The sequence below is a fragment of the Symphalangus syndactylus genome, chromosome 10 (assembly GCF_028878055.3).
Source record: "Symphalangus syndactylus isolate Jambi chromosome 10, NHGRI_mSymSyn1-v2.1_pri, whole genome shotgun sequence".
In the NCBI taxonomy this organism is placed as follows: Eukaryota; Metazoa; Chordata; class Mammalia; order Primates; family Hylobatidae; genus Symphalangus; species Symphalangus syndactylus.
In genome coordinates this window covers 113,954,486-113,979,745 of record NC_072432.2, presented here as the reverse complement: position 1 = coordinate 113,979,745, position 25,260 = coordinate 113,954,486, and the positions used below count along the sequence as shown (strand labels likewise).

At 42.9% G+C, this 25,260-nt stretch overlaps 2 long non-coding RNA genes and 1 pseudogene across 2 annotated transcripts in view; 1 reads left to right on the top strand and 2 right to left on the bottom strand.

Annotated features, from left to right (window-relative positions):
* LOC134731602 (uncharacterized) overlaps positions 1-16,117 on the bottom strand; it is a 28,621-nt gene extending 12,504 nt beyond the window's left edge. Inside the window, exons 1-3 of the long non-coding RNA XR_010114017.1 lie at positions 15,454-16,117; positions 4,923-5,571; positions 2,529-2,604 (exon numbers count right to left, since the gene is read on the bottom strand). This is a non-coding gene — a long non-coding RNA (uncharacterized lncRNA). The remainder of the gene's footprint in view (positions 1-2,528; positions 2,605-4,922; positions 5,572-15,453) is intronic.
* Positions 1-25,260, top strand: part of LOC134731660 (uncharacterized) — a 200,146-nt gene that overhangs the window by 162,697 nt on the left and 12,189 nt on the right. The window lies entirely within an intron of this gene.
* On the bottom strand, positions 7,445-11,278 carry LOC129491661 (26S proteasome regulatory subunit 4-like; annotated as a pseudogene).

The window sequence follows — 25,260 nt, the reverse complement described above, 5'->3', positions numbered from 1 at the left end:
TAAAGTTTGTTAAAGTTTGCCTTATAACCCAGGATATGATTTACATTGGTGTATATTCCATGAGAACTTGAAAAGAATGCATATTCTACGGTTGTTGGGTGGAATGTTATAAATGTTGATTATATTTTGTTGGTTGATGACATCGTTGACTTATTTTATATCCTTGCTGATTTTCTGTCTAGTTTTTAAATCACTTGTTAAAAGAGGAGCACTGAAGTCTCAGACTATAATGTGGGTTTACCTAGTTCTATTTTTAATTGTATAAGTTGTTGCTTCACATATTTTACAGCTCTGTTGTTGGTACATACACATGTAGGATTGATATGTCTTCTTGCAGGATTGACCCTTTTATTATTATATATATCAGACTCTGTCTCCAGTAATTTTCTTTGCTCTGAATCCTATTTCATTGGATATTAATATAGTCATCCTTCCTTTCTGTTGGTTAATGCTTTCATGATATGTCTTTTTCCATCCTTTTACATTCTACTTATTTATGTAGTGATATTTGAAGTAAATTTTATAGATAACCTATAGTTGGATCATGTTTTAATACATTTTACCAATCTCTGTCTTTTAACTGGTATGTTTAGATCATTTACATTTAATGTAATTATTTATATGCTAGGGCTCAAGCCTGCATTTTTGCTTGTATTCTATGTTTTCTTCTTGTGTTCCTTGTTTTTATTTCTCTGTTTTGTTTTTCTTGTCTTCTTGTGTGTTAATTGAACGTTTTATGGAATTCATTTTTCATTTATCTATGGTGCTTTTAAATGTATGGGCTCTTTGGAGGTTACCTTAGGTAATAAGTTAAATAGACTGTTCTCAGTCTACTTGAATCATTTTATCAGTCCAAATGAAAAAGTTTTATCTCCCTTTATATCCTTGTACCCTCCCTTGTTTGTAACATAATTTAAATATTTTCTCTACATTTAGAACTACTTCAGATGGTATTATAATTTTTCATTCAACAATCAAATATAGTTTAGAAAACTTAAGAAGAAAATGAAACTGTTGTATTTACTCATATTTTTTTTTGCTTACCATGTTCTTTCTTCCTCCCTACATAAATGTAGGTTATTGCTACAGTCCCACAAGTTCCTGAGTATCTGTAGGTTTTTTGTTTGCTTGCTAGATTTTTTTCTTCCAGTATACTTTTTTTCTTTGTTGTTAAGATTGGGTGATTTTTTTTTTTTTTTTTTTTGTGAGACAGAGTCTTGCTCTGTCACCTAGGCTGGAGTGCAGTGGTGCAATCTCAGCATGCTGCAACCTCCACCTCCTGGGTTCAAACAATTCTCCTGCCTCAGCCTCCCAAGTAGCTGGGATTACAGGTGCACACCACCATGCCTGGCTAATTTGTAGTTTTGTATTTTTAGTAGAGACAGGGTTTCACCATGTTGGCCAGGCTGGTTTTGAACTCCTCACCTCAAGTGATCTGCCCATCTTGGCCTCCCAAAGTGTTGTGATTACAGGCATGAGTCACCGTGAATGGTCAAGATTGGGTGATTTCTATTGTTTTATTTTTCACTTCATGAATTCCTTCCTTGGACTCTTTCACTCTTTTGAGCCCATTTATTAAGCTTATTTCAGTTATTGTATTTTGCATTTCTGAAATTTCAATTTGGTTCCCTTTGATAGCTCTTATTTCTTTACTGAGACATTTTATATATATTTCATTTCCAGTGGGCTCATGATTGCTTATTTGAGTATTTTTATGATGGCTGCTTTAACGTCATTGTCAGATAATTCTAACATCTCTGCCACATTTGCTGTTGGCATCTATTGGTTGCCTTTTTTCATTTAATTACAGGTTTTCCTGATGCTTGGTATGACAAGCAATTTTCCATTGAAACCTAGATATTTTGGGTTATGAGACTATGAATTTTGTTTAAACGTCCTACTTTAGCTAGCTTTCTTTAATACCATCCAGGTAGGGAAGGGGTTGTGCCATCTTGCTGCTGCCAACTACAAATAAAAGTCCAGGTTTCCAACTTGGGTTCTGTTGCTACACCCAATGAGTGTGCTTCTTGTTACAGAGATGGAAGTTCTGCTCCCTGCTAGGCCTCCATTGATAAGTTTCTGGTTGGGAGGGGTTGGAGCAGCTCGTTACTATTCCTTCTGTGTTCTATACTGACACTAAGTGGGAGGCAGAGTGTGACTTACTATCCCCTGGTAGGTAATGCTGACTTGATGTTCAGGCCCCCTACTTGCTCTTCTCTGCTACTACCCCAGCAGAAAAGCTGGGGTTCCTCACTATACCTAACAAGACTGTAAGCCTAGGCTCCCTACTCTACTTTTGCTGGCATGAGTGGAGGTGGGATTACAGTCTTTTCTGTAGCGTTTGACTGAAGTAAAGCAGTTATTGTCTAAAAGTTTTATGTCTTTCTAGGTTGTTCTTTTCCTACTTGTTTGGCTAGAAAAAGCAGGCTTTTGTTTAATCCTCGCCTACCTATTGGTATTTCTGGGTTGCTGGTTTTTCCATTCCAAATAGGAGTGTACAAAGCAAAAAGGAAATTCACGAAACTTACCCCCATGTTGTTCCTTAGGTTTTGAAGTCCCTAGCCAGTTTCCTTCTTTTCTTCATTTTTCAGAGTTTTCTTACATCTGTTTTATATATAACATGCAGGATTTTTAGTTACTTTGTGGGAGGAATAAGGAAAAGTATGTCTTGTCCATGGAAATCCCAGATATATATTTTGTCATTGCTGTTGTTGTATCAGAGGGAAATTCCATTTAGGTAAGTGAATTTTCAAAGGAAAACTTTGTTAGGAATACATAAAGTAGTGTCAGGAAATATGGGACCAAATCTATCATTCCAGCAACATTTTCAATTGTCTTCCTGGCATCATCTTTTTAGGCAGTCCTCATTTTTCAGTGCCTCTTAACTCATGCCCCATAAATGGTCTTCTTCTGGAGTGTGAGTTGTCTGTAACCTCCCTCTGAAATTATATATAAAGTTTTGTAATTCGTGCATAATCGTGTTTATCTGTACAGGTTATAAACTTTTCAAAAGAGTCTCTAAGGTTGTATAGCTTCTCAAAGTTAAGACTCTCTGCTCTAGGAACTGTAAGTATTACCCTTTTTCAAAACACAATCATCATGCTTCCCATGCAGGCTGCTTTGCCCCTCTTGTAGTATGCTTTGGCATTATGCCATTGAGAGGCTCAGATTAATAGTCTTACGAATGTCATTATGGGGATTTTGCTAAGAATGTTTTCCTCTAGAGCACGGTGTCCTCTTCATGAGGGCCCATGGGAGAAATTCCTCTTGGGCCTCATCATCAGGAAGAGCTGAGTTCTGCTTTTCTGCTTACAACTGGCATTCTTTAAAAAAATTTCTTCCTATTTCAGGCAATTTGCTTCTTGTAACCATGTGTTTTATCCTGTCTTTGTTTTGGCTGTTGGGAAACCCAGATTCACAGTTTGAAGCACTCAATTGCTACAGTACCAGATCTAATGGTCTGCATTCGATGGTCTGTATGTTAGTTTTTCCTTTATTTTTATTGCCATATTTTCCTCTCATAGTCTCCTTAACCAATAACCCCCTTGAGTATTTATTTCATTCTTTTATATTGTGGGCATTTTATACACAGTGTCAAATACTTATAGTAAGGAGCAAGAATAGATAGATGGATAGACAAATAGAAAGACAAGTAGACTTATCCCTTGAGCAGTGTTGGGGTCTATTCTGTCCAAATGCCATGATTTCAGCACAGTGACCAGGGTGCCTCGTGCCCAGTCATCATTCCCCAGTTGCCTTTTTACTGTTGCACATACCTGCAAAGGAAGAATGCTTGTCCCTAAGCTGAAGTCCTGCCTTACCCCCAGGTTCCCAAGTGGGCTTGTTTGAAGGTGGTAAGAAAAGAGGTACCTCCCTAATGAGGTAGAAAGAGTGATAAGTCCTGGAACCTCCTTCCTATCTCTTTTCATCAGCACCACCTGCTTGATGGGCTCTCTTCACTATAGACCCTTTGAAAATAGGTCCAAACTATACAAGTGGAAGAGAGGAAGCTAGCCTCTTCCCATGTTTCCTATCTTCTGTCTAGCCAATCACTCTCTCAAGAGATCATTTTATAGGATTATTTTATTCTGTTCTCCACTCCATTGTCAAGTCAGGCAGAGCTGCAGGTGCTTTAGGGAATCATGGCTTCTGGCCATTTGCAGCATGAAGTGGAGTCACGCTCACATCAGGGCTTCCTGGTTGTCCCCAAAATACTAAGGCGAACTTGACAACTAGCATATACTGTTTCTAGTATGTAGACTTGGTGTCTTCCCCTGCAGAGTGGAGATAATAAAATATTAACTTCCTCACAGGGTTGAGGTGACCTGTAACTTCCTTGGTAATCTCCACCTGTAATCCTTACCTGTAAATCTCACCTTACAGGTGAAGATTTAAATTAGATAATATAATTAAAATTGCTATGTAAGTTGTAAGACATCATGAAGATGCTAGTTGATACTACTATCATTATTATTATTATCATTACCACCAAACACACCTATTTCTTTCCCACCTTGGAGTTTTAGCCCATATCGTTCCTCTGAAGTGTCTGTCTCTCCTGGTCTCAGGTCAATCTTAGTCTGTCTCTCAAATACTTCTTACTCCCCAGCCTGTCAATAGAGTGTCAACTTCTCCTCTATCTCATTCGTGTTCTGTAAGACCTTAAAGAACTAAACTAGTGATTCTCAAACTATAGAGCACTTAAGAATCACCAGAGAAACTTGTTAAAATAAAGATTCCTGAACCCTACCCTATTTTTTAACAGGAATCTCAGGCATTTCTAATACAGGTGGTCCAAATGCTAAGCCCCTTCCTGACCATGGAGGATCCCATTATCAGGAAATATAGGTCTTTATGTTAGTTTGCCAGGGCTGCCATAATAAAGTACAATGGAGGGTGTGGCTTAAACAACAGAAGTTTACCTTCCTTGTGATTCTGGAGGCTGGAAGTCAGAGATCAAGGTGTTGGCAGGGTTGATTTCTTCTGAGGGCCATAAGGTCAGGATCTATTCCAGGCCTCTCTCCTTGGCTTACAGAAGACTATCTTCTCCCTATGTCTGTTTGTATCATTTTCCCTCTGTGGATGTGTCTCTGTCCCAATTTCCTCATTTTATAAGGACACCAATCACACTTGATTAGGAACCACCCTCATGAGCTCATTTCAATGTAATTTCCTTTTTAAAGACCCTATTTCCAAACATGCTAACATTCCCTTATGAGGGGTTAGGACTTCAACATATGAATTCTAAAGGGGCACAATTCAGTCAGTAATAGTTAGACACCCAAGGCAGTATTTCTGAAGACATTTGGAAAAATGAACAGGATTTATATATCTTTTAGGACTGAGTTTAGCTGCAAATAACAGAAAGCAAACAGCAGTAGCTTAACAAAATAGAGGCTATTTTTTCACCTGACAATAAATCTCAGGTGAAAGTCCAGGACTGATTGAACAATTCATGATGCCCTGTAGGGGCCTGGCTCCTTTTGTTATTCTGCCCTGGCATGCTTTTCATGTGACTCTCTTTGGAGGCCAGAATATGAGTGCTGCATCCATGGGAATCTCTTGTCCATTCTGGTCAGGAAGAAGGGGTAAGAATAAGGCAAAAGCTATGTGTCAGCTGAGTCAGCTGTTGTACACCTATTTGTATATACAAATATATTGATATGTACATATATAATACAACAGAGTTTCAGGAAGTGCAGCTTGGAGGTACTCACTTCTACCTCATAGACCAGCACTAGTTCACATGTCCATGACAGGGAGGAGGGAGAAAATATGCCAAGGGACTCAATGAGACAGAGATGCAGAAGGTAGCACAGACAAGGTCAGATGTTAGAAATCAGGAAAAGCAAAACTAGGAGAATGGGGAGAGAAAGAGAACTGCGTCCCACACAAGAGATGTAGGCAATCAATGTTCTTTGAGAAAGACCTTGCAGCAAGAACCGTGTGTGGCACTGTGGAGCAGCCTTTCCTGTAGATCTAACCCTGGAGCAGGGATGACCTTCACCTTCCTATGGGGCTGGATCTGCTTTCCCAGGTGGAATTAATTAGTCACTCTCAGCCAGAATGTAATTGCTAATACCACTCCCACTTATTCATAAATTGTCCTATAGTTAACCTTCATCTGGGCTCCAGCTGGAAGCCCGCTCCTACTGTGCAGAAGGCACACCCAGCAGTGCTGAAATCTCCCCAGGATTTGTCTCTGGAATTGCTGCTCCTGACAAGATGGTGCTAGACAGGAAGAAAAAGAGATTCCCACTTCCAGAACGTATTCTTTTCCCTGATGCACGGGGCTAAGATGAGTGAGCAATTATGCTTTGACAGATTTATTTCTCAAAATATCCTAGGATGACTTTGTTGCACACAGCCTCCTCTTCAGGAATCATGGGAAGTACTGCTGATGTCTGTCATGATGTTTGGGTGGAGACAGAATGAGAGTGCACAGCAAAGAGGTTAAGTCAGCCCAGTGGCTCCTCTCTGAGTCAGCACCAGGAGCTGAGACAACCTATCCTTCTAGTGGATCACTTCTTTTCAGGTCTCAGACCCATAATCTCCACTACATAGAGGAAACTCTGATACTATAACTGCAGGTCTGTAAACATACACCTTTTAGATTACCCATCAATTTCTTGAAAGATGCAAAAAAAGATGAGATGGGTCAGTCCTGCAAGTCCCTCTCAATGGCTCCACGTATGGTAAAACATAGAATTGTCCTGGACACCATCATTGCTAGCTAAAGAGCCTTTCCTACAAGGTGGGCTCTGTGATGTGAGGTTCAAGAGCAGCAGATGGTCTTGTTAAAAATGCTTTGCACAAATATTGTCTGCATGAGCACAGATGGATGCCAGATAATAGAGAGAGCACCATAAAGAGAGGCAGGAAGTTTGAGCTCTGCAGGTTACCTGTGAGAGTCTCCATACCAGTAACTTTGCCTCTCTGGTTTGACCTTGATGCTTCCTTCAGTCTCCAGGAGATTGCCCTTCTTTCCCTCACTGAATTTCTGCCTTACATAATTTTTTGGCAATGCCCAACAGGTAGAGGAATGGAGGCACAGTGAACTAGGACAGGCTAAGAGGTTAAATGTGCAATATTAGCTCTGTAATGACCCAGAAGGCAAGAATGCAGGGTTTTGAATCCAAGAGGAAGTGATGAGTACCAATCCAAGGGTGTCGCCAAATGAAAGAGATAGGAATAACTAAACTGTTTTTCCTACTTTTGCACTCAACACTCAAAACGATACTTCACGTCTGACACCGGATGTGTCAGGGTTTACCAAGCAGTTCTCTAATGGACCTCAACTGGGTGTCCTAAAAGTTAGCCCAATTCTAACACTACCTACCAGCAGTCAGCATCCATTCCCATAAGTTAAGGGCTCAGTTCCACAAGACTGCCTCCACTTCACATGCCTGTTGTGAGTCTCAGGTTGACCAGCTATAAATCAGAGTTCTCTTTTTTTTTTTTTTTTTTGTGAAAGAGCGTGCTTTATTGGGAAGCAGACTGCTGCACAGTGACCAACAGACAGGCCACCCAATGGGTACTTACACATCGTACTCCAAAAGACACAGGATGTTTTGCTAATAAAAATCAATGAGAACAGGGATTCCTCTGGGCAACTCCCCCAACCTCATCCCTTTCAGGGATTGAGAAATCTCCCAACCATTTTCCTGATGGCAGCCATGGTTCATTAGAGATACAGCCCCTCAGGGGTGCCTTCCTGTTTCTTATAAAGAACATTTTCTTTAGATTTTTTGAAGTCTTCATTTGTTACTTTCATTCTACATTCTCTTAAGGCCATCAGACCAGCTTCTGTACAGATTGCCTTGATGTCAGCACCAGAGAGGTCATCTTTAGCCATGATCAAGTCGTCCAGGGTTACATCATCAGCCAGCATCATCCTGCTTGTGTGAATCTGAAAGATGCGCTTCTTCGTCTTTTCATCAGGCAGGAGGAACTCAATCTTCCTGTCAATGCGGCCTGGTCTGATTAGTTCTGGATCCAAAGTTTCTATTCAGTTTTTGGCCATGATAACTTTCACATCTCCCCTAGAATCAAATCCATCCAACTGGTTCAGCAGTTCCAACATTGTTCGCTGAATTTCTCTCTCACCACCAGAATTGGATCATATCTTTTTGTCCCAATGGCATCAATTTCATCAGTAAACACAATGGACGGTGCATGTTCTTCAGCAACTCGAAACAATTCCTGTACGAGTTTGGGCCCATCACCTAGGTACTTCTGAGTAAGTTCAGAGCCAACCACTCTCAAGAAAGTGGCTGAGGTTTGGTTTGCTACTGCTTTGGCTAACAAGGTTTTATCTGTGCCAGGTGGACCATAGAGAATGACCCCCTTAGGAGGCTTTATACCCATCTCTTCATAATATTCAGGATGGGTGAGAAGAAGCTCAACAGATTCCTTAATTTCCTGAATTTGGTGTCCAACCCCCCAATATCCGCATAGGTCTCCTGGGGGGCCTTTTCCAGCTTCATCACTGTGACCAGGGGATCCGTGTCATCCATCAGCACCCCTATCACGGCATGCACCTTGTGGTTGAGCAGGACTGAGCGGCCAGGTTCCAGCAGATCCTTGTCTACAAATGAAAGAATGCTGATGTAGTGTTTAGGTTCAATTAATTTACTAGGATGGCTCACACAATGTAAAGAAACACCTTACTTCTGTGTACTCATTTATTATAAAGGATACCACAAAGGATACAGATGGACAGTCAGATGAAAGAGATGCACAGGGCAAGGTAGGGCAGAAGGGGCGTGGAGCTTCCATGGATACATGGATAGTTCCTTGCACACCTTGGACTATCCAAAGTGTGCCACCCTCTAGGAACTTCCATGCATTCAGCAATCCAGAAACCTTCTGAACTTTGTTCTTTTAGGTTTGATGGAGGCTTTATTATGTAAGCATGATTGCTTAAATCATTGGCCATTGGTGAGCAATTCAACCTTCAGCCCTTCTTCCCTCCTCAGAGGTTGGAGGAGTGGGACCGAAAGGTCCAACACTCTAATCACATGGCTGGTTCCTGAAGCTATCCAGGAGCCCACCAGGAGTCACCTCATTGAAACAAAAGATGTTTCTATCACCCAGGAAATTCCAAGGGAGGCAGGGGCTCTGTGTTAGAAGCTCCTGTCTCTGGGGAAATTACAAAGGTCTTAGGAGCTCTGTGTCAGGATGTGGGGCCAAAGGCCAAATATTAGAATAAAAGATCTCGAAGTTTCCCTACATAAGAGTTTTAGGAGCTCTATGTCAAGAACTGGACAGCAACATATATATATTTCTTATTATTTCACACCAAGGGACTCAGGGGTGAGGCAGACAAGTCGTTATAGACAGCGAAGGCCCAGATCTCAGCCTGACGTCAAGCACTGGTGCATCCGGACTTAGGGAAGTGGAAGTGCCAAAGCAGCCAGAGAGCATCAAAGGAGTGGGGCACAGGCTCCCAGGTCTGGAAGGGTGGCTGACACTGAGACCCCCAGATGGGGAGCCACACCAGGTTGAAAGGGCCTGCCTGATAAAGGGTTTCCCTAAAAACCACCAAGGTCAAGGGGTCTAAAATTCAAATGTCTCTAGGGGCAAGGCAAGTAATAAAACAATAGCTAGGATGTCCTTACAGTAAAGCAAGCTAGGTTCAGGAAAAATTCCTGAATACTCTATTTGGAAATTAAGCAGCAACATTGCTTCACTTCCTTCAAAAAAAAATATTCTTGTCCCTGGATTGAGATCTTTGCTTTCTAGGTCTATTTTTGTTTTCCCACTTTTAATGGAGATTGTGGAGACAAAAGTATACATGTTCTTTGAAAAAATGGCAAATCCTGTTGGGCCTCTTTCCACAAGTGGTGAGGATCAAATTGTAGAGTATGTCCCCTGACATACACTGTTTAAAGGAAGCTGACTGCTGTTACTCCACACCTGTAGACTGCCATCATGTTGAACATCGGCTCAATTCTGTCAGACCTTCAGATGTTTTTAAGAAAGTCAAAATTTGGATTTTTAGGTGAAATCTCCAAATATTTAAATGTTGGCTTTTAAGAAAAAAAGTCATAAAATACATACAAAATATGTCAGTCATCTACAAGTGTGTGACTTCTATCGTGGATGGAGGCAGTGGCTTTGGCTTTTAGGAACTGGGGAGTGGCCAAGGTAGAGGTTGAAGCTGATTGCTGATTTGTCCTAAAAGAACAGATTGCATAAAAATACCTAGATTCTATAGCATCCATTGCTTGATATATTCAGAAGGCATAGCTTTTTGCAGGCACCCCTCAGTACAGCAGGCAGTATTGACAGGTGCCTGCAGACATAAGCTGCCTGGCATCCACAAGAATTTCCCAAGTGTATGTAAGGCTTGGGCGGGAGAAAGTAAAACATTTTGACATTAGGCTGAGCTTCTCTATTTTCCAATATACTATGCATACTATTCCCCCTAGGAATCAATGCTTATGAATTCATTAAGTCCTGGAGACTGTGATATTTGGCTGAATACAAAAAACAATCGGCTCCAACAAGAACATAAATTGCAATGTAGAAAAACTTTTGTAATTTAATTTTCAGGTGAATATAAAGAGGTTGTATGTGACTACAGCTTCAATGCACTAATAATAGGATGCAAATGAGATAGGAACATATTCATTCTCAGGAGGTGGGCAGGAGGGGTGGTGAGGGAGAGACAGCTTGCTGGTTGGAAGAAAGGCCACCTCTGTCCATTCTGTATCTATGTAAAGCCAATAAAAGGAAAGTGAACCAAGTGTCTAGGCTACTAATTACTGATTTAATATTAAAATGCAGGTTTCCCACTGCTGAGATCCAACTTGGCTAATTTAATAGTAAGAAACTGTGCCTGTGTTTGTGTACGTTCACAGGTGCACTGTGATTTGTGGAGACATCCAGCCACCTTTGCAGGCAGCTGAGCAAACTCTGCTCTGCTGGCTCAGCCTGTGTCTACATGGGCAACCCCGCTTGCTCATTTATATTGAAGACTCATTAGAGCAGTCAAACAACTCTGGATTTGCTTTTCCTGAGCAATTGAACTGAGCAGATACATTAAATCTGTATTTTGGCTCAGTGTAGGATTAGCCATCCCTTCCCTTCTCTTAAGGACTGTCTAAGAAAAGACAGTCCTTAAAAAAATAAGAACACAGCACTCTGAGGTCCTTGGAGAATCTGCTGGGTATCCCACTGTGCAAGGCAAGTCATGCTGAGCGCCCGATGGTGAGGACACTACCTTCCTACTCTGCTCTCTCTCAGACATCTCTGCACCCTGGTTCTTGGGCATCCAGGCTCCCAGGGGATATGGTCATGCTTTGTCCTTTTAAGGAAAAATCCATGTTACAGGAACACAGGCTTGGTAGAAGCCTTCAGGGCCATGCTCTCACTTTATGCTGCAAAAAACTGAGGGGAGAGAGCGAGAGAACGAGAGCGAGCAAGCTTGTCCAACATCAACTCCTCAATCTAAGGCTTCTGATTTCAAGCTAGCTCTGTTTCCCAAGCTACTGTCCCTTAAGAAATCTGTTCCTGGCATGCCTCACTTTGGCTCTCTAGGGTCAAGTCCACTCTAGGTTGAAATGTTTGGACTTTTGGGGGACTTTTCAGTCTCCTCTAGTCTTTGGAGAACATATGCTTCCAACCTTTCTAAGAATCATCCAGGAGGCTGGGTCTTCTGAGCCGCTTTAGGGGGCATGCAGAGTGTGGGGTAGGCTCAGTCCTACCATGGGGCCCAGCGGGGTGACACATGAGCCCCTCCCCTCCAGAGTCGTTTAGAGGAGATGACGCTGTTGCTGGGGAAGATGTTTCTTGCACCTCTGTCCAGTGACCCCTTCTTTACCCACCCACAACTTCACCACTTTTAGCTCCCCTTCTTTCTGGAAGAGCAAGGTGCTTTCTTCTTTGTGGATAAATCTAGTGTCCCTTGATTAATAATACATCAGGAATTGACCAGGATGACAGATGTACATAGTGGCTAAAGATGCAGCTGCTGGTGTCAGACCCAGTTTGAGTTCTAGCTCTGATACTTATTAGCTGTGTGATCCCAGCTAATTTTCTTAGTGTCTTTGAATCTATTTTTCTAGACATAACATTGGAAGTAATAATATTCTTGGTTGCTATGAGGATTAAATGCGATAATGCATGTAAAGTACTTAGAATAGTGCCTGGCACATAGTAAGCATCCTGTAAACATTCCTTACAAATAGTATATCGTATTAGTATACTGTCCTCTGCAGAAGCGCCTGCATTTTCAGAGAGACCTGGCTGTGAGAAGGTGATGCTTAACAGGATGCCGCACCCGATCATGAGCATTTGGGTATCGGGCACCATCAGAAGGTCTTTATTTTGGAGGAGAGACTTATTGGAGCACCTCAACATTCTCCCACACTGGATCCCTGGCATTACTCTGTGCATAAAGCCAGGCAAGCCAAGGCGGCAGATGCCTAGTGAATGGGCCAGAGTTGTCTTTGTGAACCACAAACAAAGTAGCCCAAAAGGGAGAAGTCACAGCAACAGAGAGCTCAGCTGGGAGTTTCTCGGGAAGCTGGAGGCAGCCCAGGTCCTCGTGTTCCTAGAGCTTTCCATCCCTCTTTCCTGGATTTTTTCCAGCCCTAAGCGGTTCTATTTTTCAGCTTTGGCTCTTGCCTGACATTCGAAGGATGAGCTATTAACGATACTAAATTAATAACGGTTATAGAGTATATTTGAGAAGATCATAAAAAAATCAGTAATGTCATCATGTCAAGCAAAGTTTCTGATGGTTTTTTTAAAATTATGCATGTCTTTTATTTTTTTCCCTTCCAACATTGATCCAGAGCTTTCAGAGGGACATTAATCTACCTGACTACATCAGAATCCTTAATTATTCACATCCAGCAATATATCTAATTCTACAGAAATTCCCCATGGTCTTGCCATTGTTGACGTGGAACCCAGCAGCTCAGCTCTGTCCATCTGCTCACCAAGCCCAGCCCCTCACACCCCTCAAAGACACAAGCTACCTCCCTGACTTCTTCTCTGCTTTGACACACAGATGCCCAAGCTTACAATTCAGGGAAGTATAATTTCTCCTAGTGTGATAACTGTAGAGGCGATTTCCCCCTTGGGGAAGGACAAGATGGGGCTGAGGAAAGGATAGTGAACTTAGCGAGTGTGAGCCCTCATCTGCAGGACTCTGGAGCTGGAGAACCTGAGCAACTAGTTCAGACTTCCGCCTCTGCTTGTGCCTTGGTCAAATGAACTCTGTGACTGCCTCACTGAGCTCAGTGCTGATGATAGCCAATTAAAGTCACAGAAAGCCCATTTTAGACCAGCAGAGCCAGGGAAATGCGAAAGAATAAAGAAAATACTAACGCTGGTAATGACAGTCATGACAATATGAGATAGTGTCACTCAGTGGCCGGCGAGTCCTTTGCTGGAGAGAGTGGAAGACTCTCCCAGTTGCTGAGAGGGGCAGACAAGAGTGCAGAGCTTCATTGCATAGGCATCTTTTAGTGGAGAAAACAGTTACTATGGTGTTGCTTTGTATAAAGCCTTCATGGGGCAGCTTCTCAATGCTCTCAAGTAGGCAGGGAGGGAGGCTAGGGCAGAACAGTTCAAATTGGCAGTGTGAGTGAGCTCAGATGCCCCATTCCTCTGTCCTCCACAAGGCGATGGGCAGGACAGGTAGGATCTCAAAATCGGTTCCATTCTGTGTCTCTTTGTCTCTCTCCTCTCTAGCTTACTCCCCATCTCCTCCCTTTTCCTCTCCCTCCTGTTCTCTTTTCTTTTCTTCCTCCCTCCTTTTCTCCAATCAACACATGATCTGCTAAATGTCACTCAACAAGCATCTAGTAAGAGTTTTGACTGTGTCATTTGAGGACTGGAAATCACTGCTGCCGTTAGGGAGGCTTGGAGTCTAGTTCAGAAGACAGGACTCATTCAGGGCTACTAGGGAGGGCCGAAGGATTCACCTCCTCAGTTTCAGGAACTCAGACTTATCAAGGCATGTTTCTAAAATTATTTTTTACTATGACCTCAAAAAAAACCTCTGCGAAACAAACAAGAGGTTTTGGGAATTGGTAGTTAACTCTAGAAGAGTTGTATTTGGACCCTCTGATACGGTTTGGCTGTGTCCCACCCAAATCTCATCTTGAACTGTAGCTCCCATAATTCCCATATGCTGTGGGAGGGACCTTATGGGAGATAATTGAATCTTGAGGGCAGTGTCCCCCATACTGCCCTCGTAGTAGTGAATAAGTCTGACGAGATCTGATGGTTTTGTAAGGGATTTCCCCTTTCACTTGGCTTTCTCTCTTGCCTGCTGCCATGTAAGGCATGACTTTGCTCCTCCTCCCCTTCCGCCATGATTGTGAGGCCTCCCTAACCATGTGGAACTGTGAGTCCATTAAACCTCTTTTTCTTTATAAATTACCCAGTCTGGGGTACGTCTTCTCAGCAGCGTGAAAACAGACTAACACACCCTCCAACAGGAGGGGAAGGCAGGCATTACTTGGTAGGCGGGGAACTGAATACAAGCAAGGAAATGGTTGGTGCTGCCTGGGCCCATGCATCAGTGGACTGGAAGGAAGGAGCGAGGCTTTTATTGGGGCAGGGGAAGTGAGTCACCATGAAGAACCATTCAAATGTTCTCACCCTAGCCCAAGGTCAACAACTCATTCCTAGTTCTTAGAATCCATATTCAGTATATTCTTGTAAGTAAATGAATAAATGCATGCATGAAAGGCTTCCTTGAATAAAAGAGGTAGAACAGTGGAAGTACAAGAGTTCAAAAAGCATAGCTATCCAAGGGCCTAAAAGTATTGTAGCTCTAGTAGGAGAAGTTTAATGGGGAGAGATGGCAATGCTAGCCCCACAATCGCACCCATATCAACCCATGTTCGTAGCAGAAACTGACCCGCAGTTGAAATTCCAATTCTGACTGGGGAGCTTAAAAAATATTGATCTTAGCCTCAGTGACTGATTTAATTGGTCTGGGGTGTGGCCTGGACTTTGGACATTTTAATAGGTCTCCAGTGATCCTAATGAACCGATAGATAGATTTGGAACCATCAGTTCAGGAAGAAAATAAGATTAGTTGAAACTAGGGTTTGTACTGGGAAGCCATGGTAGGGTGTTTTATTGAGTGACTTAAAATAAACCCATTTTCTCAAGAAAATTATAGGTCTGGGAATGTAGGTTTGTTCTGAAAGGAAATGAGAAGTGTCCGCAAATAAATGGGTTCCACGTTTACAGCTACAGTTCCCGTGGAATCCTCTAAGGTCACTCACATCCTTACATAACCCTAGGCTGGAGTCACAAGGTCACGTCTCAGCCCTATAAGCAGCCATAAGACTCCAAGTTAGCAAGCGTTAACTTCTACTGCACACCTACTCTCTCGGACTCAGAGAGGGCCAAATCCACTCACACTATATATTTTAATGTTCCCAGAAACCCTTAAAGGTGGGAACTCCAGGGTAGACATACAAGAGGCAGTGGAGTTCCAGTTTAGACGCCGCTTCCTTAGAGGGACTTCCCTGAAGTCCAGAGAAGGCTTGGTTGAGAATTCTCACTGCTTTCCACTTGCTGAGAGCAATCTATCTGCTAATGACTTCTAATTACCATGTCGTTGCCATCCTCGTTGGAGTCCATGAGAAGAGAAACCCGTGTGTTTTCTTCAACCTCATCTTGGTATCTCTGCTGCCTGACGTAAGGCTTGGATTCGATTAGTGGCTCTCTAAGCCTATATAAAGAGGATGGCTACAAATAAATGAATTAATGAATGATTATATAGTTCCAGGCACTGGCATGAATAGGAAGAGAAGCTATTTGGTTGGTATGGAACACAATTCTGGTGTCACAAATGACACTACAGGGGCAGCCACAGTGTAAAACTAAGCTGAATGAGTTTGTAGCAAATGTGCCATTCTTTCCCATGAGTCCCTGACAGCCCCATCTCCCATTCAGCACTACAGGGCCTTGTGGGTAAATAAATGCACTTTGCTGCCACAGGGGAGTGAGTCTGAGGCTCTTCAGGCAGCAGCTGGATTTGAAGGCTTTCTTTTCTGCTCTGGGATTAGGGGACCGAAGGACCCTGGACCACGGGCTTTAAGGAAGCCCTCACTCTCATGTGCTCATCCTGCCCTCACATGCCCCTGAGGGTCTGTGCCTCCTTTAAGTCCTGCCTCATAGGCACCTGTCCTTTCTCACCCTAGTCCAGGCCTTGCTATGACTTCATAAAGAGCACACAGGACTTGGAGCCAAATGAACCTGGTTGCAGTGAGAGGGTTCAGCCCCAGCAGCCAAATGCCCTTGAGCAGGCCTCATCTGGAAAATAATGACTGGGTCTCAAAGGATGACGAAGGGGAATAAATGAGCAATGTGTTTCAATGAGACAGTATCGGTGAGTGAGTCTAATGCTATTTGAACCAATTTATCAGTTCCATCACATGCAGCGTCCCTCTCGCTCCAGCCATTCAAAAGGAGAAGCCATTGTGATGGGTGGCAGGTGAGGGAGGGTCTGGGAGAGTAGCTGTTCATAGTGGTGGCTGCGCCCATTACTGTAGCAGTGCTCCATGTCCAGCCAGCACTTCTGACCAAAAGACCAACCACCTTCCTTTCTCTCGCGGCTTTCTGTAGTTCTGTCTGTCTGCTTGCCAGGAACCTCCTGTCCTACCCACTTTGCCAGGTCTCTGGTTTCTAATGTAGGCTCCATCCTTTCTCCATCTAGCAGCAGAAGGGGGGCACAGCTTGGCGGCAGGGGTGGGTGCTGTGGCACTTCCAGTTCCACAGTCAGCTGTGGACCTGAGCTTTGCAAACTGCCAGGGGAGAGCTCATTCACCAGCATTGAGTGGAACCATGACTGGCCACTCATCTGGTCACCATTGTCCGACTGCAGGCCCAGGCCGGCGCTGCAAGATCATCATCACCCCAGAACAAGAGGCATTTCCCTCTCTAACACCTCCCACCATCAGTGGTGTCCAGCAGCTCCACACTGCTGCCCATTTTCCCCTCTTAGAGTTTCCTTGCTGCCCTTCATATATTTGGTGATTTTTGTGGATAGTCCCAATTTCAAATACTCTCTCCCTCTGGAGCAAAGCCTGGCAAGCTCCTCACTCAACCCATCTTCTTCTTCGTTTTGTTCATGCTGTTCCTTAGCATGGAGTGGCCCTAGCTCCCATCTGCCAAAGCTAGCAGATGCTATCAGTGTCCCATTCATATCCCCTCAGCCTACCTGCCCACAGTCCTCAGCTCTCTGTGTCTCTTGGCCTGAGAACATTCTCTGGCCAAGGGAATGTCAGAAAGTTCCTGACAGGAAGCACTATCAATTCTATGGGGCACTGGAATGAGCAGATATACACCGCAGCTTCCTGGCCCTTCCGCAGGGTTAAGCCCAGCTGCAAACAGGGGTGGCTTGCACAACAATGGACATTTTCTGGGCCTCGTTGCCTGTCCTGACTCAAATTCTCACTCTCTCCCTTGTGCTTGATGAGAACATCTGCGCATCTCTCAGGCAAACTCCTTTTGCCCAGCCTTTGTCTGCCTCTGGAGGCATTGAGGCTGGGACACCCAGGATGCTCATTCTCCTGGACCCATCGCAGCCTCAGCTCCTCCATGGCCTCATCTACAGGCCTTTCCCACATCCTGTGCCTCCTCCTTACCCCAGCATGTCACTGAGACAGTGCAGTCTAAACTGTCCTTACATCCTGCTCAGGGTTACCTTGATGTTATTCTCCAGCTGGCAGAGGCCCACAACTTCTGCTCCTTTGTAATCCCCCAGCACTGGCACTGGCAGTGCATACCTGGGGCCTGGGAACACGTTGATTGTAGGTGTTCACGGAGGCACAATGCCCTGCTTAGGAGAAAGGCAATGGTTTATCTTTTCATCTGAATAGCACTTGACAGTTTAACAGCATTATTACATTTACTTGTTACCGCATTTGATTCCAACAAAGCACAAGTTTGTTACTTTTCTCATGTGAAAAGTGAGTGGATGAGGCTGGAGGGGTGGTGAGTTTCTGATGGTCACGTAGCTAAGTGTTTAGAGGCATGTCCTGAGCTCTTTCCCTCCAAACCTTGCCTCATTCCACGGTGCTGGCTGCTCCCATCTCATGTTCAGATGGTTACACTGGGTCCTCACGATGACTCTGCAAGGCTGCTATTATTACACTCATTCTGCAGATGAGAAAATTGTGACTCAGAGTATAAATTGCTAAAAGACACTCAATCAGAAAGTGGCAGCAGTAAGACTTAAAACTCGGGGACCATGCTCCTATGTGGGAGAGAGAGTATGAGAGAAGCCTTCCCCTGATTCCTTCACCAGCTCTGCTTGTTGCTTTTTTAATGGTTTTGCATATGCATGGAGGGGACTGGAAAAGAAAAAAGTGAATGTGACAATGTAGACACTCTTTTTTTGGAGACAAAGTCTCGCTCTGTCACCCAGGCTGGAGTGCAGTGGCATGATCTCGGCTCAATGCAGCCTCCGCCTCCCGGGTTCAAGCAATTATCCTGCCTCAGTCTCCTGAGCAGCTGAGACTACAGGCGTGTGCCACCACACTCGGCTAATTTTTGTATTTTTAATAGAGATAGGGTTTCACCATGGTGGTCAGGCTGGTCTTGAACTCCTGACCTCGTGATCTGCCCACCTCAGCCTCCCAAAGTGCTGGGATTACAGGCATGAGCCACTGTCTCCAGCCAACAATGTAGTCACTCTTAATCCCCAAAATCAGTTCTTCTGGCTGGCTTTATGACGCCACGGTGTTTCAGACTTTTATTTTCTCTCTTCCAACACAACATGGTTTGTGGGTTCTGCATTTCTCCCTCCCCCACAAATTTCTACCATGCCTAAGACTGAACAGGTGCTTTCCATTATTGCTGAGTTTGCAAAAGCAGACCTTCACTGTGGGACTGGCAGCAAGTGTTCTAGCCCCACCCCTGCAAGACATGATACTCACAATTCTATTTCACGATGGAGGAGCATTTCAAGCTTTTTTTCTTTTTTGAGATGGAGCCTCACTCTCTTGCCCAGGCTGGAATGCAGTGGTGTGATCTCGGCTCACTGCACCTCTGCCTTTCAGGTTCAAGAGATTCTCCTGCCTCAGCGTCCTGAGTAGCTGGGATTACAGGCACCTGCCACCACACCCAGCTAATTTTTGCATTTTTAGTAAAGACGGAGTTTCACCATGTTGGCCAGGTTGGTCTTGATCAAGGTATTTTTGTTGCTTATACCTCTGTGTAAGTATCAGAGCCTTTCTTGGAAAGAGTGACTGGAGCAGGCATTGAGGAAAGACAAAGGACTTGACTTCACGTTTTTGTTTTGTTTGGTTCCTGGTAGGGTAGATAGGCAATGAATGTAATTTGCCAATGAACTCTTTGATGAAAGCACTTAGCCACTATTTGCTTGAATTTATTCTTTTTTTTTTTTCCATAAAACTCCATATGGAATAATCCAGAGACTAATCAATTAGAAAAGTGTTTTCCACTGTAGTGGAAAAAGTATTTGAAGTCAGCTCAGCTGACTTGATCTCTACAATTTGTTCATTGACTTTATTATTTACTCAGTGTGTGACTCAAAGTAGGTCACCTAACCTTTCTATCCACACCCTCATTGATAAGATAACAACAGCATAATAAAGCTTACAGCTGGTATAGAGTTGGTTCTTGACACATATTTGTTATAGGAATGAATGAATGAATTTCAAGGTCCAGAGTATTAAATGAGATAAATGTGGGTGAAATGCTGTAGACTGGCAACTCATCAACGTTTTTCTTTCAGTCTGGTTTAGAAAGCTAAAAGTCGGTAGGTACCACTGAAGGAGATATTTATGTGGGGAGAGGATGTATGTGGGTTGGGGGTGGGGTGGAAGGGACTGCTCCAAGTGCTAGGTTCTGGAGGAAGAAGCCAGGTGGGAAATCACCTCTCATGGCCTTTCATGGCCTCTCCAGCCAGTGTCCCCAGCTCTGGCTGTCACTTCTTGACAGCCCCAAAAAAATCCTGGGGTGAAAAGTTGTTTACATGACAACATTCCATCCCAAATAAGAGATCCAGGCAGTCACCTTCTCTTCTTCCCTCCCCTTTCAAGCATCAAGTGAGGAGAAATCAGGTTTCTGTATTCTCTCTCCCAGGAGGCAGCTGAGTGGCACAGGAAGGAGAGAGAGGGGATGCAGAGATCCTGAGTGGAGGCATTTCTTTGAGCTACTGACCTCCTGATTGATTCCATTGCACAGGAGGCACTTGGTCTCTGTCGGGCTGGGTCTGAAGTAGCCATGGACACACTGTCTTCTCCATCTTCCACCCATATGGCAGCTGCTGTGAGGAGGGGGGTACCATGTCACTCGCATCTCATCTATTTGGTCTTATCCCAAGTGTCACTTCCTCTTGGAAGTCTTTCCTCACAGCCCCACCTCCAACAGACTAAGGGGCTCTGGTCATGAGCATCCATAGCTGCTGATGGCCCCTTTCCATGGTTTGTAAGGACACTTTGACTGCACTTTTAAGCAAGAAACTTATCTGCCTAATTTACAGCTGAAATCCTGGTGTCCAGCACAGTGCCTGGTACCTAGTAAGTTCTTAGAGCATGCTTGTGGAGCAACGAGATCTGTAAATGCATCTACCACTCCTTCCCTGGCCCTTCCCATCACTCAGGATCACAGAAGGGACCATGTATGAGGAGTTAACAACAGTCTCCAAATGAACCTACAACCCACTCACTTGTACAGACTACTTACGCTCTTGGTGACCTCACAAGAATATTAGGGGAGTAACGTGGTACAGTGTTTCTACAACATGAAGCTCTTGGGTATTATTGCTACAGAATGAAAGTTTTCTCATGGTGTTTCTTTCAATCCAGTTCTCAAGATCAATGAGTAGCTAACATCAATTAATATTTATTAAGCATTTATAATGGACCAGGCAGTGTGATAAATGCCTTCTGTGCATCATCCTCATTACACTGTCACAGTGACAATGACAGGGAAGCACTACAGTATTTTCCCATTTTACAGATGAAGCTCCCAGGGCTTAGAGAGGTTAAATAACTTGCCTTCTCCCACCAGACCTTATATTCACGGAGCTTTCCCCTATCCAGAGGCACAGTGACCCAGATTGCCTTTTGAGTATCTTCAATGGCTGTACCTCTGTTCAAAGCAAGATTTACTGACAGAGCTAATCAATTAAGCAATCGTTATTTATTGAGTCCCTCGTGAATTATTCAATATTTATTGAGCAGTCTCCATGTAGCTAGCACTTGTTCAATGAGCCACGGAGGATACAAGCGAGGTGTAGGATTCAGCCTTCATCTTCAGGGAGCTTGAAATCTAGCAGGGTGTCGGAGGGGGGAGGTTGACAATGTTAAATTACATGAAGAAATAAGTACTCGCATTTTACATCGATCAGCGCAAATGGCATGTTATATTCAAAGAAAGAGAGGAGACAGAGCCTCTCTAATATTCAATATAGTGTAAGATTCATGAAAACGGTGGGGCTTAGTATCCTTCAGAAGCAGGTAGCAGTAGGCTAGGAAAAGGGTGGAGAAGGAGGTATTTCAGATGGGAAAAAGCAGCACAGGCAAAAACACAGAATGCGCATGGGATGTTTCAGCACTTAGCTCAGAGAGATCCCACTAAATGGAGGGTGCTAGCCAGAGTGTTGTTCTTACAGAAAACATTAAATACAAGAACCCCAGGCTTGCTTCCTCAGCACCCAGCATGGTGAGTAAGCACTCCTTATGTGTTTGTTGAACTGAGCTCATAAAAAAAAATTAAATAAATAAAGGAGATAGTCCCTGACCTGCACTAGGAACTTAGCATCTTGTAGAATGGAAAACACATGTATGTATCTACTTATGGCACAAATGAAAAGTGCTAAGTGCTGATGGTACTATGATAAAAAAAATTTTCCCAGAGTAGGCAATATAATTCCCCCTCTTTGTAAAGCATCTAGAAGTGCTGATAAAATTCAGAAAAGTAACTATATTTTTTAATGCATGCACTGAATTGACAGGAGAACAAGAGAAATCCCAAGAAGTGAAAACACAAATCTGAGAATTGGAAGGAGGACAGTTTGATCAATTTGGATGAATTCAAGTACAATGACGCTCCCTCCCTAAAAAATTCCGCTTGCCAGCAGAGACAGCCCATTCTCCTCTACGCAAAACACCAGCTTATCCTTGCTTAAAGACGAGCTAAAGATCTCACCTACAGCAGTCATGAAGCTATGATAAAGTCTTGGGCTTCTGCTAATCCCCAGTGATTGGAATCTCTATTTCCATAGTTGTACAGAGGCAAGAGACAAAATCTGGATCCGTGCAAGGGGCTGGGGGAGTTGAGTTACAGACTTCCACACAAAGCCAAGACATTGAGTGATCTCACCCTCAATGTAAGATGGGCTACACCCATGATGTGTTGGGTGGCCTCTGATCTCCATCAGGCCTTGCTCTAATTGGTGGACCATAGTACTGTCTGTGATCTTTGGGGATTACTGTCAGCTCTCAGCGAATATTTAGTAATCTGCCCCACCAAAGACTGGTTAGTTCCCTTTCTTCCATGCACACGAATCCTAATAAATGGCTATAGGTCTCTGTGGGTGAAGTTTAGGAAATCAAATATGCAGCATAAACTTGCCTCAGGGTTGTAGAGTCCTTCCTTAGAGCTACCTAGTCTTTCCTTTAATCAACAGTCTCTGGGTTGATGAACTGCCTCAGTTCTTAGAATTAGGCGAAGGGCCACAACTTTTGGTGCCAAGATTTGGGTCATCGGTCTTAGAACTTTTTCAGTTCTTTATATCAAGTAAAACATCGCTTTCAGCCCTAGAGACTGAGTTAGTAACAAACTAATTTCATTACTAAGCATTCCACAAATGAATTACGTTCTACCAAAGACTCTTTTGAAGTCTACCCATTATGATTACCATAAGTCAACCTTAGAGATGTTAAATAATTTGACCTCTCCCATCAAAGAAGTTTATTTAAAGTCTCTGAGCCCCAAGAGCTTCATCTGTAAAATGGGAAAATACTGTAGCGCTTCCCTCTGATTGTCACTGTGACAATGCAATGAGGTGGATGCACAGAAAGCATTTTTCATAATGCTTAGTGCATTATAAATGCTTAACAAATATTCATTGATATTAGCTGCTCATTAGGCCCTATTGCATTTTTTTCAGCAAAGGTACCCACTGTGGTTTTGTTGGTTAAGGGCTGCCCCTCGGCTTCTGCCATTGCTGGGTACCATCATCTCCATCAAAATTACAGAACCATCTACCATGACCCATCCTTCCTACAGAGAACAGACCCTATAGAGCTTTTCAAGGAGGCTGGCTTCCCCTTCACCAATCTATTTCCCAGTGTGTTTGTTTTGTTTTGTTTCATTGCTGCTATTTGGTTTTTATTTATTTGTTTGCTTTTTGGTGAAGAAAGTGTCCTCTGAGTCCTCCAGGGAGATATTACAGTGAGGATGAGTGGGTCTCACATGCGACACATCCACTCCAGTTTGCCCATGTCTTTTCAGAGGTTGGATTTCTTCCTCTATATTATACTGAAGAAATGTCGCTTCATCATTTACTGTAGTTCCACTGATTTCAAGTTGCAATCAACATTCCAAGCACACTGTTAGGGCACTTCTCAGCTGTTCTAGCTAACACACCAAATCTAGAATCTTCATTAAGTGCACTCATATCAATAACAGTGTTTCTTTCTCTCTGATCTGGCACTCCTGAAATCTATTGCCACACAAACTCCTCTGTTTTTTTTTTATTTTTATTTTTCATTTTATTGTTTGAATTAGCTCGACCTTGCCATTCTTTCACTATATAAAATAACAACCATTTCCCTGAGCCCTGTAGGCAATGGGGAGTGGTGAAGGTGGGTCTTAAAAGACATCAATATACTATGCAAGGTTACTGCTTCAGTGGGGGTTTTTAGCTGACCTTTAAGCAAGGATTGGCTGATGTTTTCGGTAGAGGAAGATGGGCTGCTTCTGCTGGTAAGTGGAATTTTTTAAGCAGGGAGCATCTTGGTACTTAAGTTCATCCAAATTGACCAAAATATCCACCTGCCAAAGCTCATGTCCCATTCTTCCTTAATCAGTGCCCTCACTTTTACATAAGAAAATTAGGACAGTCATAAATTCAATTTGTGCAGTAATTCTCAAACTACAAGATCAAATTTTGCAATGAATTTTTAGGTACCTTGGTTATATAACTATGGTAGATGAGATAATATTTTAGTACAATTATAGAAACATCTGGTTTCCTGACATTACCTTGAATGAGAATTTAAAGGACTGAGCTTATCATTTTCTTTCTCTAAGCTTTTCAGGACAGTCATATGTATTCAGCCCACCCTACCATCCTTGAAGTTCTCATTTATTATCAAAGTCTATTAAGTAACCAAGAAGTTGGGTCTTCATAGCCTTGCCTTAAATAGTAATTCATTTCAAGAATTACAGGTGTTCATCAAGAGACCATAAGGAAATTCAAAAAGCAAGCCAGAACTGTGAGAAGATGTTTGCTACACAAACAGAAAGGGTTAGTATTCAGAATATATAAAGAACTTTTATGAATCAATAAGAAATCAGGACAAAGATATGATGAGGCATTTAACATAAAAACACTGGTACAGCCAAGACAATTATAATAAAGATACTTATTCACAATAGTTATTAGAGGAATGGAAATCAAAACATCTTCTATTTAGTGCCATCAAAATCACACACAGAATTTCCTGAGTCTGACAATATCAAATATCAGCAAGGCAATGGAATTTTCATACACCAGAGATGACAGTGTAAATTAGTCCAAGTACTTGGAAAATAATGTGGTTTTCCGACAAAGCATAAAATGCAAATACTCTACCAGCCAGCAAATCCACTTCAAGAGAAACTCTTGAACATCTGCAAGTATGATTATAACAGAAATATTTATAATAGTAAATATTTGGGGGGAAAAATCTACCAACAGAAGAAGGTATAAATACAGTGTGGCAATGTATAATAAGTGCAAAAGAATTAACCAGAGCTCCACGATATACTTGGGAGGGAAAAATATTGCAAAGTGTGATTCAATTAATAAGACATTCATAGATATGAAAATCCAACAATACATACTTTTAAAATAAATACCTATGGTGCTCATGATGAGCTTGGAGCATTGTGGACTATTTGCCTGACCTAGGCACTTGTACCCACATGAACTTAAATAAACCTCCATTGTGTTGGTAACCACACCTGCAGCATAAATGTTGTGATCCCTATTTTTGCAAATGAGAGACGTTAATCATTCACCCAACAGTGTGCAGAAGG